Genomic DNA, 18,903 nt, shown 5'->3' on the forward strand with positions numbered 1-18,903 from the left:
AATGTCCAGGTAGAAAATAGCAAGTTTACATTAATGAACAATGAGCACTCAATCGAAAGCCACCAGAGGGAAAGGGATAGCAGTGGCCAGATATTACCTCAATGGAAAGAAGTAAAAGTCAAAGGGTAAATCACCCACGGGTCATACATTCTTACACAAGGATCCATTCTCTGCAAACAAAAGAACATGCAAACATGTTCAAGCCGTGCACTTTTTTAAAATTATACAGGGGCTTGGGGAGCCTGTAATTCCCTGTTGCTTTCTTCATGGCAACACTTTGGTCAATCAGATTCGACTTGCCAACCAATCAGCAGCCTTTTCTCCTGTGGTGTAAATTGTTGTGATCATTTGAAATTTGGCATTCTTGCGTTTGTCCTGATGAGAGCAAGACAAAAGTTTTGGCAACATGTCTCTCTTTTCAGCAATAATATGTTTCACTTATTATACAGATTAATTGTTCATTTTACAAAATACGGAAAAGAACTTAATAAAAATGCAACATGTTACATAGTTCACAATGCGAAGAAGGACCTAGCTGAATATGTTATGAAAAATACTGTAATACTGAAATTTTTCACCAGCAGGTGATGCCATTGGTGCTTCATCGTGCAATGCCTTCTGGGAGATATGACGTTTCTGTGGACAGCTTAAACATGTGAGCTACAATGTCCATCTGAATTTTTGTTCGTAACATGGTCTTTTGCTGACAAACGACAGAGCTCAGGCATCTTATGTTACTCCCCCGGTAATGAAAAAAAAGAGGTTTACCCGAGGCCCTGATGATGAAAAATAAAATATATTAAATTATGCAATTTGATGCACATAGGAATGCTGAAGCCTGTCAACATAATAGTTTACATCAATTCAAACATATTTCACGAGTGTTCAGTAAATCAACATAATGGACTAAGAATTGCAATTGTCAGACACTAAACAATCACGTCAGTCATTAAAGCAAACTGGGGTTAATTTTAGATATAACTTGGTGAGCCCTCTGAATACAGCTGATTTCGATATCACTAGATGGCTTAGGAGTCGATACGGGAGGCGCCTTGTTGCAGTGAGCCTGCCCTACTTTGTGATAAGAAGCTCAAGGTTACCTCCCTGGCTGGAACATTGTTTACATTCAGAAGGCGGGATAAAGCCAGCTAATGAGATTGCCACTCCATGACATTTTCTGCAGTGTGTTCTGTCTAAATGAGTTAAAGGTGGTATTCATTTCTCCTAGTCTCAGAAAAGAAATGCTTGCTGCTTTCAGCTCCTTCATGTGGCTGCTGTCCAATAGACTAGCCTTCACCTTTCTTGGCAATTTGAGCTAGGATAGGTCTCTATTTTTCTCACTTTGTCATCTTAATTAAGCAATAACTTCAGTCTAAACTAAAAGGAAACATCACTTAATGCTGTATCCTGTATTGTTTAAAGCACAGAGGATGCCAGTGGATATCTGTCATTTTTGCTGCTGTGCTGTCTTGTGTATTCAAATTCTTGCAGGTGTAAATCTATTTCTTTCATCATTTGCATCAACAAAAAAATACATTGGATCTGATTTTACTCCTCTTCTGGGGATACTCCATTTTCTGTTTGTTTTGAACAGCTATGTCTCAGCATTCTTCAACAGCAGTTTGATTTTCCTTTCCAGAGGAGAGGGTCAGGCAAATTTTTATCTTCACTGCTTGCGCAGTTATCTGACAGAATGGACCGCTTGCCCATTATGGCAACCACATGACTTTAACTCATCAAAACGAGTAGAATGAAAATTGGGCAGCTTCTAGACCAGCAAGGCCAACAACTTTACCAGATCACCATCCGAGCAGTGATGCGCCCCTGGTATGTCAATGCGTTCCTTTTAATTCATCAGGACAAAGATAGACAATGTAAAACTGGCAGGATGTGTCGCCCAGGTATTACACCTTAGAAGAATGATTGTTAAGTGAAGAGCTGTATTTTCAGCGCCCATCAGTGGCATTTTAAAAAAAATAAGTACAACAATGAAGGAGAAACTGGTAGCAGGGAAATTGCTGTTCTTTCACACCACACAGTTAGGCCCATTCATAAACTATGTCTGGAGAACAGAAGCCTTTTCCCAACAGAGTACTACGTCAGAAAGTTGGTTTCAATCAATGGTTTAGCAGGTATAAATCCTGATCACTGAACTCCCTACAATGTGGCATTAAAATTGATGCTAAATCATTAATGGCTCTAAGGTCATTAGTGTGGACGGTGTCAGAAATTAAATTGTGGAACAGTATTAAAAGTACAGAATAAGCTTTATGTTGCTTGTACTCTGTGCTGCACTGAGACTGAGAGTATTTGAACTGTCAGAGCCATGAAGCAGAGAAATATTTCAATCTTTGTTGTGGACTTACTTCACTTTGATAGACATTAAATATTAACTTCAAAAGAGCAGGCAGTGACCCTTGTGTTTAGCAATTTATCTGTTGATTCATGCCTACATATTCTGGAGGTAATTTTAGCTACAGGCAATAGTGGAAAATGGGGGCACATAACTTGGCTTCCGATAATATACGCTCTTCAATTTTTTCTTCCATTGATTTCAATAGTTTGATACTGCTTTAAGTTAAAATGATCACCTCTGCGTGACACAAGCTGAATCTAATGTACATGCAGTGTTTGCAGTGCCATGTGGGACGTTGGAGAACTGGATAAGGTTAACAATCTTTTGCTGGAGCAGATACTTGCACTCAGGCTTTGCATTTATTGGTCCAGGTTGTAATGAAGGTCAATATCGACATTTCGGCACTGCATGAGAAAGTGACAATGGGCCGTCAAATAATACTAAACAAACACGAGGATCACGATGTAAAATAGGAACAAAGTGCTACAGTCAGTGCAGAGCCAACAAAGGCTATTATTTTTAAAACCTATACTAATGTTTAATGGAAATGACAAATTTCAGTGCCATGTATCAAAAGTTTTAACCAATATTGGCTAATCTTTACTTTTTGCTTCAGCACTGTGGCAAAAAGCATTAAGTTACTTTTCCACATTTAGGAGACATTAAAATATGCAGAACATGACTTATTTTGTTAGTGTTGCAGTACACTTCTAATATTCCTGATATCATTCAAAATATTTGATTAATCAAATGAGTTCTTGAATGAAGAGTTTTAGTCCAAGAATTGAATTTTTCATCTCATTGATTCAGTGAGCCTATACATTGTCCTTAATCTGCTCAAATAATAGCAAACTGGTTATTGAATATAATGAGTATTTTGCAATTATGGCCTGGATTTGAACCTGCAGGCGAGTTCTCTAAAGAGGAGCTGTAGTAAGGCAGGAAACCTGGAAATATGGGTATCCCAAATGTCCCGCACAATTTAACTGTAGGGCTTCTTACAGTGGGGTCCCTACCCACTGGCAGCCTGATTAAGAAGCTGGAGGCTTTTGGGAGGCCTGCTTCAGCAGGCCAAACCCTACAAGAGCAGTTAGATATGCTGGGAAAGTGAGAGAGATCTTAGGGGGCTTGAGGGGAGAGGAGGCCTGATCCCGGGGAGATAGGATGCCTAGATGCACAGCTAGTGGAGGAAGGGGGTGAAGCATGGGGCATGTGGAGTATCAGGAGCTCCCGATTGAGAGGTGTGGTGCAATGGTGGTTACAGGGATTCTGTTTGCAGGGCGGGGTGGTGAGGAGGTTGGGTAAGGGGCTATGTAGGATATTGGTCAGGAGGAGCAGACGGTGGTTGATGGAAAGATGGTGTTCGAGGGGAAGATGGTGGACCACGGTGTTGGCGGGGAGGGGAGGTCCGATGGTTGTCGGTCGGGTACACATGAGACAGTAGATGGTGGTTGGGGGTGCAAGAGAGATCACAGGGGGTGTAAGTGGGCCTGGATGAAATGCTCCTGCTCACAAACAGAACCATTTACCTCATGGATTCAGCCCTTCTCACCTTCTTTCAACTGCCGGGTTCTCCAAAGCCTCAGAATCCGAGCGGCTGTGTTTAGAAATGGAATGACTATTACAATAAAGGCAGGCAGCCTTAGTACGGATAAAAGCAAAATTCTGCGGATGCTGAAAATCTGAAATAAAAGCAGAAAATGCTGAAAAATCTCAGCAGGTCTGGCAGCACCTGTGGAGAGAGAAACAGAGTTAACGTTTCAAAGCCATATGACTCTTTTCAAAGCTCTGAAGAAGTCATATGGACGCGAAACGTTAACTCTGTTTCTCTCTCCACAGGTGCTGTCAGACCTCCTAAGATTTTTCAGCGTTTTCTGTTTTCATTTCAGCCTTATTATAGTGTTTAAATGATCCACTCGCTTTCCTGGGGCAGATTAGACACCCACCCTCTAAGCTGCCTCCACTAGAACTGAAACTGAATGGGTTTGAGGCAGGTTTGGTTCCTGTTCCAGGTTTTTTTTGCATTTTAACCTCTGACACAACCCCAACCCACCCATTTCTTGGGCGGGGGGGGGTTAAGGTTCAGTCCTATGTATCTCTAAAGGACCGTGTAACATTCTCAGCTACAGTGCTGGCTCAAAGACTGAGCTGCCTATTGTAATAATCATAATCCATACTGATTTATTAGCTGGTATGGCTATTAAATGTCCTCCCCTTTACCCATTCATATCAGTAAAAGTTGCTGACATTCTGCAGTTCAACCAGATGTTCAAATTAGGGACGAGGCTGAGTGAAAAAGTCCAAACACATTTCACAGCTAACAGCTGAACTTTGTACAATTTGGGTGGCAAAAACAGACAGCAGGTTTCAGGAGTAAACATTGGTGAAGATAAGCAGGAAAATGCTTCAAACAAAACTTATCATTGACCCTTTGTGCACTGCAATGGTAACATAATAGTGGAAATTAAGTAAACCTGCAGTAGTTTTATACGTGTATTGTATTACATGATGATGAAGTGATAAGGCTTGTTAATTGAAAACAAGGGACTCAAACTGAATCATTAACAGTGTAGAGAACTAGTACAAGATCATCGCAAACATAACTTACCATGGTTTATGAAACTCCCCCAGTAACTCATCAAGTTTAGCCAGTGATAGGTGACTTAAGGTGGGCCAAATTGTCTTCCTCATCCATAATTATCTTGAGAACAGATGAAGCACACAGGCCAGGAAAGTCTAACGTTTGATCATCTGACTATGTTGAACTAGTTGATGTCAATTGTAAGATAATAGCACTCTTGGATTAGCATAAGGTTGCCAACTGTGATTAAATGTATTCCTGGAAGTTTCATCACATGACTTGCCCCCATGCTCCAGCCAATCCTCGGCCAACGCATCCATCCTTGTGATGTACTGTCTCCCTACATCAATTGGAAAGCTAAAAGACTCATTACCCAATTGGATGCTGCTTGACTGTCAGCCAAACAGCTTTCCCCACACCCCATTATTATAAATATTTTTATATCTGGTAACGAGAAATGTTCAAAGAAAATGTTAATTAACTGTTTTTCTTAATGTCCCTATGATTTTTCTCCAGGGTAGCAAACAGTGGTGTCCTGGTGATTGATCTTATATTCCTAGAGAGTTGGCAACACTAGATTAGTGAAGGGGGGAACCAGCTATGGCTCCTGATTGCTATTTAGTGTTTCCTGCTGGAATGTGCATTTGGTAGATGCCAAATGAAGACAGAATTGGGTTCAACTTGATTCGAATTTGCCCTTGAGGGCACATAAATGAATCATGCACTTGGGCAACATTCTCCACCTTAGAGTTGCACACCAGGAAGGAGTCAACACCTTTAGGAGACATAGGGGAAAGAAAAATTGGCAAATGAATGAAAAGACCCATTACATAAATTGATGCCAGAAACATGACATAGTCATGAAGGCTGTTGTGTTTGCAAATGAAGCATGATTTCACCTATTTGTCATTTGCAGCAGATCAAACCATATGCATTGTCTAAATTCCTTTCCTAATGTATTTTTCCCACCAAACTACATGAGGAATGTTTTGTTTATGAAATCTGGTTTAACAAGTTCAACTACAGGCTGTGCTAAAGGTGCAAGCAAATTAGCTGTAGGGTAGTTTCAAACACAGGTCCTCTCCTGAGCTGAAACAATTTAGACAGTTTAGCAGAGCCTTTTCTTGATTAAACTGTTTTATGAAATCCAAGGCTGGCAACATTTTTCAAGAGAATCTTAGAATGAGACGTTTAACGAACCTGTAAAATATTCGTGTTGAAATTTAAAAAAGGCTATTCCACGCAGTAAAGCACAGTGTTTAGTAATAACTCAGTAAAAACACAAATGAATAATTCTCCAATTACAGCTCCTTTTATTACTGGGTTCATTCTTCTGAATCTTTATGCAAAGAAGGAACATGTGTTAACTATTTCCATGAACTTTTTGTTGTCCAACTTTATACAAGCCGTTAATCCGGTCCTTGGATTTCGCTATACAGAGAAAAATGGATGGCTGGAAGTGATTATAGGACAGCAAGGTTTATTTGGGTGATTTGGACAATGTCAAAAAGGCATCTGAATTTCCCTATCTGAATATAGTTATTATTTAATGTTTGTGACTTTCTATAACATATACTGTTCCATCCTTCCATTCTTATATATTGTATATAGGCAGATCTACATCTATATCTATATATACATATAACCATTCATGTACACATGCTGTGGGAGAGAGGTTTCAGTCGTTCAGCTTATAGCAACTATTAATGCTGATGCTAGCTATCAATGAGTTCCATTTTCATGCACAATGACTTTCAGGCCTCAATTCTCCTCTTCTCACTCAAGGAGGGGTCATGATAGGAATTTAACTTCCAACCAACCGAACCATGACTCAATCCATTTTTCAGGTTTAAGGATTATTATGGAGGTGGGATTCCTGCTGCAGCACCAGATGTGGTCACTTAGAGGGCAGAAGCCCATCTTTTTTTACAGGCCTTCAGTTAAGAGGAATCACCCGAAATGGAAGGAGATTTGCAGCTATCAGGCCTACTTCCCTTGATTAAGAGACTTCCAGGCATTCTAGCCATTTTTTCAGTAACTACTGCTTGACTTCTCTTGGCAGTCCCAGGAAATGAGTACAAAATGGGTAGACAGCCATGAGACCTTTGCCAAGCCTCTTTCTCTTCTGGACTTACCTTCCAGTCAAGTCTTGATCCTGGCAGGTGGCTATTGGGCCTCCCACACTTCTTATTTCCCTCTTGTTTCCATTTCTGTACTAATGGCATTAACATTTGGTGGGCTATGTTTCCATGGGTTTTGGCGATCATCCAGCACCTTGCTCAAGGGAACATTCTTGGTTTGTAAGGTCAACCACTGAATTTCAGCAAACTATTCAAATGCAAAAGACATCACAGACAAGCACATTCCTTTTCTCCTCTAACAGAAATTCTCAGTATGGACCATTGGATATAATTGTAGAATAATAGTGTAGGAAGAAATCATTTGCCTTATCAAGTTGTGCTGGTATTTTTTCTCTTCATTAGCCACAAAGTCAGCTCCTACTCTATTGCTTGTTTTCTGTATCTTTTATCATTTTGCTTTCTCATGCAAATATTTTATTCGCTTCTGAATAGTACGGATTCTTCCTTAATAATGGCTTGTGACAGATTGTTTCATTTTCTCATCACCCTCTGTGTAAAGAGTTGTACTCATTCATTATTTTATGATTATTTATTGTTTGCAATGTCATAGCTGTCTCACTGACCCGTGGACAAAAATCCATCATAACCAACACTATCAAAAATTGCTGGAGTCTTGAAAATCCCAATTGTATTACTTCCTAACCTTCTCAGTTCTAGTGAGAAAAGCCCTAATTTCTTAAGTTTCCTTTCAAAACTGTAACCTCTAATCCATAGTAACACCCAAGTGAATCTATGCAGATCCTTTCCACTACTTTTATTGCTCCAGCTGAAATTAGAGTGCCCATAACTTATGGTTCTACAAGTTAAGGTTTGTAAAAAGTAAATCCGTCACCTTGATTTTGCATTCTGTGCCTCTACCTATGAAACCTTGGAGTCAGTTTGCCTATTTGTGGCCTTATTTGCTTGCACTACCACATTTATTGTCCTATCTCTTAACTTCTGGTCCTACCTCCTACTCTTCCTAAATCCATTTCTCACTGATCCTTTCCCTCTTGAGGAGCCTTTGTACCTGCTCTGTTAGCTCCCTTACCCTCATTCCTGAGAAGCAATTCATCATTTAAGAATCCTCTTTACATTACCATCAATAGCATTGCATTCCAGCAGTTAGGTTTTGCTGCTTTGGTTATCACTTACTGGAAGATGATTACTCAATTTGTTTGCTCTGCACCACTCTTCATCTTTAATGGTGTGGAATCAGCTTCTCACAATGTACATTTAACAGTTCTTCCTTGTATATCATGCAAATTGTCTCTTATTGTTTCTCAAGCTCAATAGCTGGGTTGAGTCCACCTGGAAATGTTTCTCGTACTTGTGGTTGTATTGAATGCTCATGAGGGTCGGTTTTCAACTTGCCACCTGGACATAAAACTGGCAATGTGGATCGGTCATTTGTTATAGAAAGCATCCGGTTTTAATTTCCATTAAGAAACACCAGTTCTGTATATGGATGGCAAGTTGAAGGTCTAACTCTCCGAATTTACAGATATCCACACATGACGATCATTTAACAAATTACTAGTTTCCAGCATTCCAACATTATGGATGGACTTGCAGCAACTCAAGTAACATAAAAGTGTTTCAAGGCTAATGTAAAAAACAAAGACTTGCATTTATCACACCTTCTATGACCTCAAGATATCCCAAAGTGCTTTACAGCTAACAAAATTGCACAATCAGCAACATGTTAATAGCTAGAAAATTTGTTTGCAATTACCTGAGGAATAAATATTGGCCTAGAACACTGGGAATAACTCCCCTATTCTTCTTCAGAATAGTGTCATGGGATCTTTTACATCCACCTGATAGGGCAGATGGGGCACTGGTTTAATGTCCCATCCAAAGGACAGAAGCACTCCCTTGGTTATGTACTAGAATGTCAACCTAGACTTTGTGCTCAAGTCTCTGGACTGAGACTCAAACCCACAATCTTCTAACTCAGAGGTGAGAGGGTTACCAACTGAACCAGAGCTGACAGATGGTGATCAGTGCCAAATACCAGTTCAGGGCAAACTCCTTGTGCTCTGTCGTTGGCCTTGCAGAACTCAGTAAATCAGATCTGGGAATCCTGACTGATCTTTCTCTCTATCAGGATCAGAATGCTGAGGCCACTCCAGTGCACGCTGGTCTGCAAAATATATATTTAGAGACTGATAACTTTCAAAAGAAAGAAATTGGAAATTCCAGTTGATAGCTGAAAGGATGACACGACAAGGGGCAGAAGTTCCCGTGCCCACTGGCAGTGGGTGTGTTCAGCGGCGTGAGCGGACAATATGATGAGAATGCCAAAAATCAGTTTCACAACGTCGTGAAGCCAGTTTGCGATTGTCCGCTCAGCCCATCGATGGTCCCGCCATCGGACTTCGGGAACCTCATTGTAATACATCTGCATATCATTATAAGGCCAGCCTGCCAGAATCATCCTCCACCCCCACACCTCCCGGCTGGATCGTCTACCCACATCAGTGGGAAAACATACTGGAATAGAACACAAAAACAAAAATACCTGGAAAAACTCAACAGGTCTGGCAGCATCTACGGAGAGGAACACAGTTAATGTTTCGAGTCTGAATGACCCTTCAACAGAACTAAGTAAAAATAGAAGAGAGGTGAAAGATAAGCTAGTTTAAGGGTGGGGGTGGGTGGGACAAGAAGAGCTGGATAGATGGCCAGTGATAGGTAGAGATAACCAAAAGATGTCACAGACAAAAGAACAAAGAGGTGTTGAAGGTGGTGATATAATCTGAAGGAATGTGCTAATTAAGGGTAGAAAGCAGGACGAGCACGGTACAGATAGCTCTAGTGGGGGTGGGGTGGGGGGAAGAGATGGAAATAGGCTAAAAGGTAGAGATAAAACAATGGATGGAAATACACTTAAAAATAATGGAAGTAGGTGGGAAAAAAAAATCTATATAAATTATTGGAAAAAACAAAAAGGAGGGGGAAAATCGGAAAGGGGGTAGGGATGGAGGAGAGAGTTCATGATCTAAAATTGTTGAACTCAATATTCAATCCAGAAGGCTGTAAAGTGCCTAGTCGGAAGATGAGGTGCTGTTCCTCCAGTTTGCGTTGAGCTTCACTGGAACAATGCAGCAGGCCAAGGACGGACATGTGGGCATGAGAGCAGGGTGGAGTGTTGAAATGGCAAGCGACAGGGAGGTCTGGTTAATGCTTGCAGACAGACCGAAGGTGTTCGGAGTAGAACATGTCTTGACAAGTGTGACATGCAGAAGTCGGGACTTACCGCCAGACCCTTGCTCACATCGCGGATACCCGAGGAGCAGAAGATGCTGGAATCCAGCAGCAACGGGACCCTGGAGGAATGTCCATGATATGCTGGTTGGATTCTCCTGGACACTTTGCGAAGCAGCTCACGGAAGGTGGAAAGTCACCATTGAGGGTTGGCTCACAACAGATGATGGTCGAGAGGGTAGAGAGGAAGGTCCAGCTGTGTTTGGGAGAGGAAGATGTACCACAGGTGGGGGGAGGGGGAGGGCTTGGGAGAGGAAAGTCTAGGATCAAATGGAAGAGGAAGAGGGGTCGGGGGGGTTGAGGTTGGTGGGGGACAATGAAGGTGTGGGCGGGGATGAGGTTGGGAGGGGGCAACGCAGGTGTCAGGGGGTGAGGTTGGTGGGGGGAACGAAGGTGTCAGAAGGGTGAGGCTGGGAAGGGGGGGACAAAGGTGTTGGGGGGTGTTTAGGAGAGGGAGGGACTATGGGGGGAGGAGGACGTAACGGGGTAAAGACAGCAACTGGGGAGGTAGGTGTAAGGGTGCAGAAGATGTAAGGGAAGGAATTCGGAGGGGGAAGGAGTGCAGAGAGGGGAGGTAGTCTGGGGGAGGGAGGAGTCCAGGTGGGGGGGAAAGTGCACAGAGAGGGGAGGGAGTCCAGGGGGAGGAAGAAGTCCAGTGGGAGGAAGAAGTAAGGATGGAGGAAGGAGTCAGGAAAGGAGAAGGACTAAGGGTTGCAGAAGAAGTAAGGGTGTCTGAAGGAGTCAGGAAGGGGGAAGCACTAAAGGGGGGTGGGATGAGTCTGGGGTTTGGAGAAGGAGTTCTGGTGGGGAAGAAGTTCTGGGGGGATTGGGGTTCCAAAGGGGGAAGGAGTCCAGAGAGGGGGATGTCCAGATGAATGTGCAAGGGAGGGCTCTGTTGAGTCCATGACTGCTTCCTGGGGAGTGACCATAGGTTGGGCATGGTATGAGGGAATGGTGAGAATGACCAAGGGCAGAGTGAGGCGGTAGGGTGGGAGGGTGAGGGTTCAGTAGAAGGGATGGCGAACGTGGCTGGTGGGGACTTGGAGGCAGACACGGAACCTGGGGGTGAGAAGGAGGAGCTTGGGAGGTTAACGTGGATGGGGGTAGGATTTTCAGGAAGGAAGGGCACATGCATGTTCACCTGGGCATCCCAGAAAGAAAACGGTCTTGGCTGGCAGGCCATGGAGGGGAGGTGGAAGGTGAAGCTATGGGGGGGGGGTCAACTGTGGTGGGAGCAAGGAAATGGGCAGCACTGGGGAGGGGAAAAGCTGGGGGAGCGAAAGAAAAACTGTATCACCACCATGCTGGCTAAACTGTGGTCAGGACATTGAGGTGAGTGTGAAACGTGAAGGATCCACGTGCATACAAGACTGTTTACACGAGGCTCCAAAAGGTCCTGACACACACATACACACACACGCACTTCTCCCTCCAGAATCACTCATGGGCCAGCTGCATGCACCTGATCTGTCAGTGGGGGGGATGCATGGGAGGCCTCATGAAGCCTCAGTGAAGCTGAAAGACGCCATTACAGGTTATTCAGTGAGAGTGCATATATTTCCAGATTATAAAGTGACAAAATGTGTTCACCCATGCAACCAACTGTGATCAGAATTTCTTCATTTTTAAATGCATTAACTTCTAGTTGCTGCCCTGAGAGCAGGGGGTGGAGACACCCTGTGCAACGGTTGGCCCTCTTGCCTCTGGTGCCTTTGGCATGGGTCCTCTGGAGGGCTGAGGCTTTGAGGGCCCCGGCTTGCTTTGGCTGTCCTTCTGTGGGCCGGCTGCTCCCTCTGCGGTGACAGATGATGAGGTTGAGGGGGACACAGGCAAAGGGGACTTGGAGGTAGTGGACAGCCTCTGAAACCCCTGAATGGATAACCCAGGGGTGTCCAGCTGCTGCTCCCCTTCCCTTCGGGTGCCCGAGGGCCCTGGTTTGACTTCTTGAGGGGAAGAAGCACCTGGGGGGTGTCGAGGTGCCCTCTTTCCCTCTCGTGGCCGCCATTGCAGGAAGTCACCTATGGCTTCCTCAACGGAGTGCAGGTCTGCACATATCTCCGCATTCAGGAGGACCAGGGTCTCCATGGCATCCACCATCCTTCCCATGGAGATCTCCATACAAGCACATGTGGGCACCACTCCATCAGAGAGCAGGCAGACACACTCCTCTGACTCAAGTGCCATTCTGTTGAGGGCTGCCAACAGCTCTGCATGATGTTCCCCCTCTTCTGCTGACTCTCCATGATGAGTTGGAAGGCCAAATCCAGAGGATCATCATCTGACTCATCCTTCACAGATGCATCCTCCCCAGCAGCCCTCCAAGTGCTGGGGATCTCGGCCTGCCCTGCCCCCTCTTGCTGTTGACACGTGTCTGTGCGGTGACCACCAGATTGTGAACTCAAGCCTGCTTTAGATCTAGCTCCCACTGAGATGTGTCTCTCTGTGCTGGTGGAGGGTGTGGGTAAGCACTGTGATGGATCTCCCAGGCTGCTTATTACCACCTCTTCAACGGAGCAGTCATCTTGGCTGGAGGTGAGGATGTGGATGGAGCTGAGGGACTGGCTGACTAAGGGTGTCGGTCGCTTGGCAGAGATCCCTGTGAACCAAAGTAGAGATAATTAGTGTATGGCAGCACAGTTATAGCAGGTATAGAACACTCACAGTTGCATTGAGAGAGGGGTGATGTCGTGCAGGACCCTCACGAGGGTGTTCGCCACCGACTTCACCGTTACTGCAGGCACAGTCCACATCCTCACCAGTCAGGACAAAGGCATAATCCTCAAAGTGAGTGAGGGGCCTAGTGTGTCCCGGACTGGGTGAAATGCAGCAAGTTGTGTGCCATGGAGAAGATGGCATTCGTGACCTCACCCCCAGTCTGGGACCTCTCCCTGCTGATGTGAGCAGGCTTCTCCTGCATGAAAACAGATGGAGAGAGTGTGAGCAGGACACGTGGCACTACGTGGAATGTTTGCGTGGTGAGCGGAGACATGGTCGGGATGAGGATGTGAGCTCCAGAGGATATGAGTCTGAGGAAGATGTGAGGGTGTGTGTGAGAGTTAGTGGTGTTGCCCCTTGAGGTGTGTGATCCCTGTGGATGTGCGATGGGTTTATGAGCGTGTGAGTGGAGAGTGATGAGAAGTGTGATTTACCCTGGTGGAATGGAGGAGATCATTCATCCTTTTACAGCACATTTGTCAAAAGTGTCAACACTTTTCTGGGACTTTGGAGACTCACGGTCTATCTTCTGTTGGCACACAGGCTGCTGCCATTGTCTCCACATGTGAACACCTTGCACCTTCTTCCCAATAAAACAGTCTAGACCCCCTTTAATCTCTAATAATCAAGCTACAGAGGCTTGCTCTCAGGCAGACTTCAGGTCACATGAACCCCTTCATTTTACCTCAAATTAAAGACACAGTCCCAAAACATAACAATCTTATAAACCTCATAATTGTAACAGTATTTTTGAAAACATTGGCTCTATTTTTAGCTTGGGGCAGAAATCGAGGTCAAGGTCAGAGACAGATGGTAAACTATAGTAAGGAGAAATTCAGATAAATATTTGAGAGGCAGTTCAAGGTGGGAAGTGGAGGAGCGTTAATGTGCAGGTGAGTGGATGGGTTGAATGGGGTTATGAGAAGCTAGGAGCAGGGGAGGCCTAAAGTTTTTTTCACAGGCCTAGGAAGAGCACGCTCCTGGATGCAAGATAAATAAAAATTAAATCAATGTATCTTTTTGGGCCTCTTCTGGCTCCAGTTCCTCTACCCATTTAATTGCGGCTTTTGATGACATCAATCAAAGTCTGATCTTCATATTTAAAGAAGGACTCTCCAGGCTTCCAGCATCAGTGCCCCTCACCTGGTCAGGGAGCAGATTAAGACTGGAAGCTAGGGAACAGCATTAGGGTCAATGTGGTTAAATATCAATGGCCATTTTAACTGCCTGCATGGTTCCTAAGGGTCAAAATCGGCCCTTATATGTAACTAGAGAGAGGCAAATGGTTGTAGGGGAGGCAACGGCGAATTAGCACAGAAAACTACAAACCACAGATACACCCATGTCTCAAAACTCAAGTTTTATTTCACAGCTTGATACCAGATTATTGAGTGCCTGTATACATATGAGAATGCTATATCCCTGGAGCTTTGTTGATATGGTAAAAGGCAATATTAATCAGTTTTGACAAAGATTTTAATCCACGCAAGTACTGGAAGGAAGGATTATATTCTGATACAGAACAGTGCACTGTGAAACCACACAGCAGTGGCTGCATCTAAAAAACAGAGCAACATACGTGACATCATTGCACAGTGTCACCCAGCCACTATAAGATTTCAGTCATGCTGTTTTACTTTATTTCTACATCTGGAAGTTAAAGAAAAGCATGTTCTGGCTCTTTTTTATGCAATCTGACTTTCATCTGAGCATAGCTTTAATAAAAAGGTTAGAAGAATGGTAATTCAGCATTCAATATTTAATTAATTGCAACTATGTTTTCCCAGGAACAGCTCTCAAAGATGATCCATGTTGGCTGCCCATGTCATAAAACAATGTAGATTAACTCTTTGAGTGCCAGACCTCTCAAGGCATACATTTATTTTCAATTTTAAACTGTTAACCAATGACAAAATTATACAGAATCAAATAAGATCATTCTTTAAGTAGTTTAAATATCTAAAGTGCTATTATTTCCAGTATTCAAAAGGATGGGAAAATTGAGTTGAAAAATAGGGGTTTTGAGTTGAAATATTAGTTCTGCTATCTCTGCTGCAATAAAGTATTATCCATGTAGGAAAATGCTTGCACAGTTACAGATTGCACTCACCCTGTTACTTGTTTATGAAATGGCTGTTTGAATGCTTTCTTTTCACTTTCTTATCCTCAGTCTCCCCAAATCTGGAAACAAGGAGAGAAGACAGATGAGTTTTTAACGTGTTCTTACTTACCTTTATGCTAAAGTCAATAATATCCCATGTGCAGTGACTTTTCATCGTTTACTGAGTGGTTGCAATGGTTATGCAGAGTGGAGCTAGGCATATCGCCACAGAGAAAGAGGGAGAATTGATAAGTAATTCCTCCAGGAATTTTTACATGCCTTCCTGTGGTGGGTTCAGGACTGGCATTGGAAGAATCTTGACCATGAGGTAACCTCAAGGAGTTTATTTTCTGTTCTCAGGTGTTGAGGTTGTGTCATGCAGCCTAAAATAGAAGGGAGGAAAGTAAACAAGTCAAATAAGAAAGAATATAAGCCTTCTAACATGGCTTTGAAATTTATAGAAGCCGCCTCCAAAATCATAAAAAGGCCAATCGTTTTTAACTAATTTGGCACAGCTTTCAGAATACATTTAAAACTATTTAACTGCCATATCACATAAAGGCAGCTTCTCATGACAGAATTTCAAGATGGAAACCATGGGCGGGATTTTCCCCTCATTGCACTAAGTGTGGTGACGCTGGCTGCAATGGTGGGTTTCAAATTGTATCTTCCGCTTCCTGCCTCAATAAATATATATGCACGGGAAACATGCTGGGTCACTGGCAGACAGCCTTTGGTTCTCCCACCCTGCCGTGAGCTTACTGCTTCCTCACTCCTGGCGCCATATTTAAAGTGCAGCCGCACACAACATTCTCAATGTCTGCAGCCCAGCACTGCTCTACTGATGACAAGGCCCTGAAAACCAAGAAGACAGCAGCCCGCAAATTCAGTGATGTCTCACTGGGATGCTATTGGATGCAATCAAGGCCTGGTGCAATGTACTCTACTCCCTCTCTGGCCGTAAGAGATCCAACAAGCTAACCAATCCAGCTTGGGAGGCGGTTGCAGTGGTGGTCAGTGCCAACGCTGCACTGGAGAGGTCAGGCACCCATTGCAGGAAGAGGATGTATGATCTCATCCGTACCCCCAGGGTAAGTCAACCATCCCATCACTCTCAGCTCACACACTCATAAGCCCATCACACATTCACTGGCATCTCACTCACTGTCAGCTCAAGGGACATCACCACTCACTATCTTACACACACCCTCACATCTCCACCTGGGCCCACCTTCTCTGGAGATCGTGTCCTCATCCCATCAATGACTCCCCTCACCACCCACACACACCAGGCATCCTTATTATCTTTCCTGGCATGCATCTTGCTGACACTTTTTCCTTCTGTTTTTATGCAGGGCAAGATCGCACACAATCGCAGAGAGAGGCCCCATGCCAGTGGTTCTGGGGGGGTGGGAGGGGGAGGTGGTGGTGGGTGGAAGGGGGTGGAGTGTCAAAACTCCAGGTCCTCTCTCAGCTTGAAAATGCGGCCATTGAGTTGGTTGGGCATGGATATGGTGCCTGTGGTGATGTTGAGGTTGGCAGCACACAGTGACATGAGTGTCCTGCACCAGCTCATCCCTCAGACAGCCATGCTGTAAGCACATTGTCCTGTTTTACAGCTGCCTGCCATGCACTAATTATCTCTACTTTCTTTCATAGGAAGCCAAGCGCTCGATGGCCCAGCTAGGCTTTTGGCTCAAGCCCGGACGACGCTCTGGATGAGGATCCTGAGGACGCCACATCAGGAGACCCGGCACAGCACTCAGCCACATCTTCCACCAGCACAGAGACACACACCTCAGAGGGACCTAGTTCTGTAGCAGGCTTGGGGTCACAATCTGGTGAGCACAGCACACCACCTGGTCCACAGCTGGCAGAGGCAGGGACACCTGAGGTTGCCGGCACTTGGAGTACCGATGGAGGCCAGGATTCTGCTGAGTCTGAGACAGATGATAAGCCTCTGGACTCGGTCCTAAATCAGTTGGTGGGGCTGCAGCGACAATCACAGGAACATCAGGGAGGGATGTCAGCTGCACTCCTCAGATTGCAATGGACGACGGAGGAGTCCCTCCTCATTCAGTCTGACGTGATAGTGCCAACATGCCAACACAGAAGTCAGTACTGGTAGGATGGTGGCTGCCATGGAGACCTTAGTCCAGGGCATCAGGCCTGCACTGGTGCAGGAGCCGCACTCCATCACTGTAGCCATTGGTGGCATCCATCAGTGGCCATGCAAGAGGGGGCAGGGCACTTCGATCTCACTCCAGCTGCCTCTTTCTCCTCAAGGAGTCATCCAGGGTCTTTTGGGCACCCAGAGGGAGGAGGACCAGCAGATGGGGCCATCTACCCAGATGACTCCAAGAGTATCCAGCTAACCCTAATCTCCTCTTCCAGTGACACCATCACCTCCAGCTCCACAGGTCGAGGAGGGTGCACCTGCCCCACAGCAGGACACCCAAAGCGGGCTGGGGCCCCCCAGGTCTCGGTCCTCCAGAGGACGCCTGCAAAAGTCATCACAGACAGTTTAGCAGTTAGCAGGCTGCCTCCACCTCCACCTGTGGATGTCAGGGATGCCCAGACATAGCAGTAGGGTTAGGAAAGTTAAAAAAATTTAGGAGCACAATGGTGGCACGAGCTGTGTTGCTGTCAATCAGGTGTGATACCATGGTCCCTCCTCCCACTTATCGTAGATTTCGCTATCATGTACCTCTCGTCTATGTCGTGTGCTTCCATATCACCACAGTGTATGTCCCTTTCTCAGATCATTCTCAACATCAGTGATCTTACTGTTAAGTGTGCTTGCGGAAGGAACTTCGTTCACATGCTTTGCAGGATCATGTCATGTTTATTCTTGGCTGTGTAAGATTGAGGCAGAGGTGCGCTCAAATTTCGTCTGTATTTTTGAAAGGTGAAGGTGTAGTGTACAAGGAGAGACATGTTTACACATGGTGAAGGGTCATATATTGTGCAACTCTATGTGCTCTCTGTCATCCAGCAGGGCTTTCATGCCAGGAGCCCATACTCAGAGCTTGTGTGCGCTCCTGTCTGCCAAGCGCGTTTCTGACTTTCTGAGTGTACATCTGCTAAGCTCACCAATAAGTGAGAGCACTTTGCCACCTCAAGGGGCTGAATCTCTGCCTCTCTCAATCACATTATTGCTCTTGCACTCGAACCTACAACCTTGATCATTTCTGAACCTGTAATTGTCTGGATTACGGCCACAAGACTCTCATCGTAACGCTGGGATGCAGTGCTGTGCATTCCTAAACCTCGCTGAGATGTGTGATGTGTATTGCAAATGGTGATTTTTGATGGTGCTCAGAATCTTTGACCATGCTCTGGAAATGCACATCGTAGCTTTAGACAATGTTGAGGGGAGCAATGGGATAGGAACGAGCATGTACTGAAGCTGAAGTCTGCTCTTTGTTCATAACGACTCATCTCCTTGAGGGCTTCGCTTTCCTGTTTTCCTGCATTGTCATTGAAAAGCTCCTAACATTGCTCAGCTCGCATCTCTCCTCATTTGGAAATGCACAGTTCAGTTGAGTGCCCTTTTAATTGCTTCCCCCAACCCAGTACTTGCACTTGGGCTCCAATCCGCCCTTAGGGCCCTCACCAGCAGAGTATCTCCTCATTTTAATTTTGTGTTGTGCCATCGCTGCAAGTTGGAAGATGGTGGTGCAGGTCGCCAGGCGCACATCGCCTATGTACCATTGTGAAATACGTCAGATTAATTGCACGCTGATATGCCCTCCTGATC

General features: G+C 44.9%; 1 long non-coding RNA gene across 2 annotated transcripts in view; it reads right to left on the minus strand.

Moving 5' to 3' along the window:
- Positions 1-359: 359 nt before the first annotated feature.
- LOC121269780 overlaps positions 360-18,903 on the minus strand; it is a 142,725-nt gene continuing 124,181 nt past the window's right edge. For both annotated transcript variants that reach the window (XR_005941412.1, XR_005941411.1), the window contains 2 exons: positions 15,153-15,223; positions 360-776 (listed from right to left, as the gene is read on the minus strand). This is a non-coding gene — a long non-coding RNA (uncharacterized LOC121269780). The remainder of the gene's footprint in view (positions 777-15,152; positions 15,224-18,903) is intronic.

Source organism: Carcharodon carcharias, chromosome 26 (assembly GCF_017639515.1).
Source record: "Carcharodon carcharias isolate sCarCar2 chromosome 26, sCarCar2.pri, whole genome shotgun sequence".
Classification (NCBI taxonomy): domain Eukaryota; kingdom Metazoa; phylum Chordata; class Chondrichthyes; order Lamniformes; family Lamnidae; genus Carcharodon; species Carcharodon carcharias.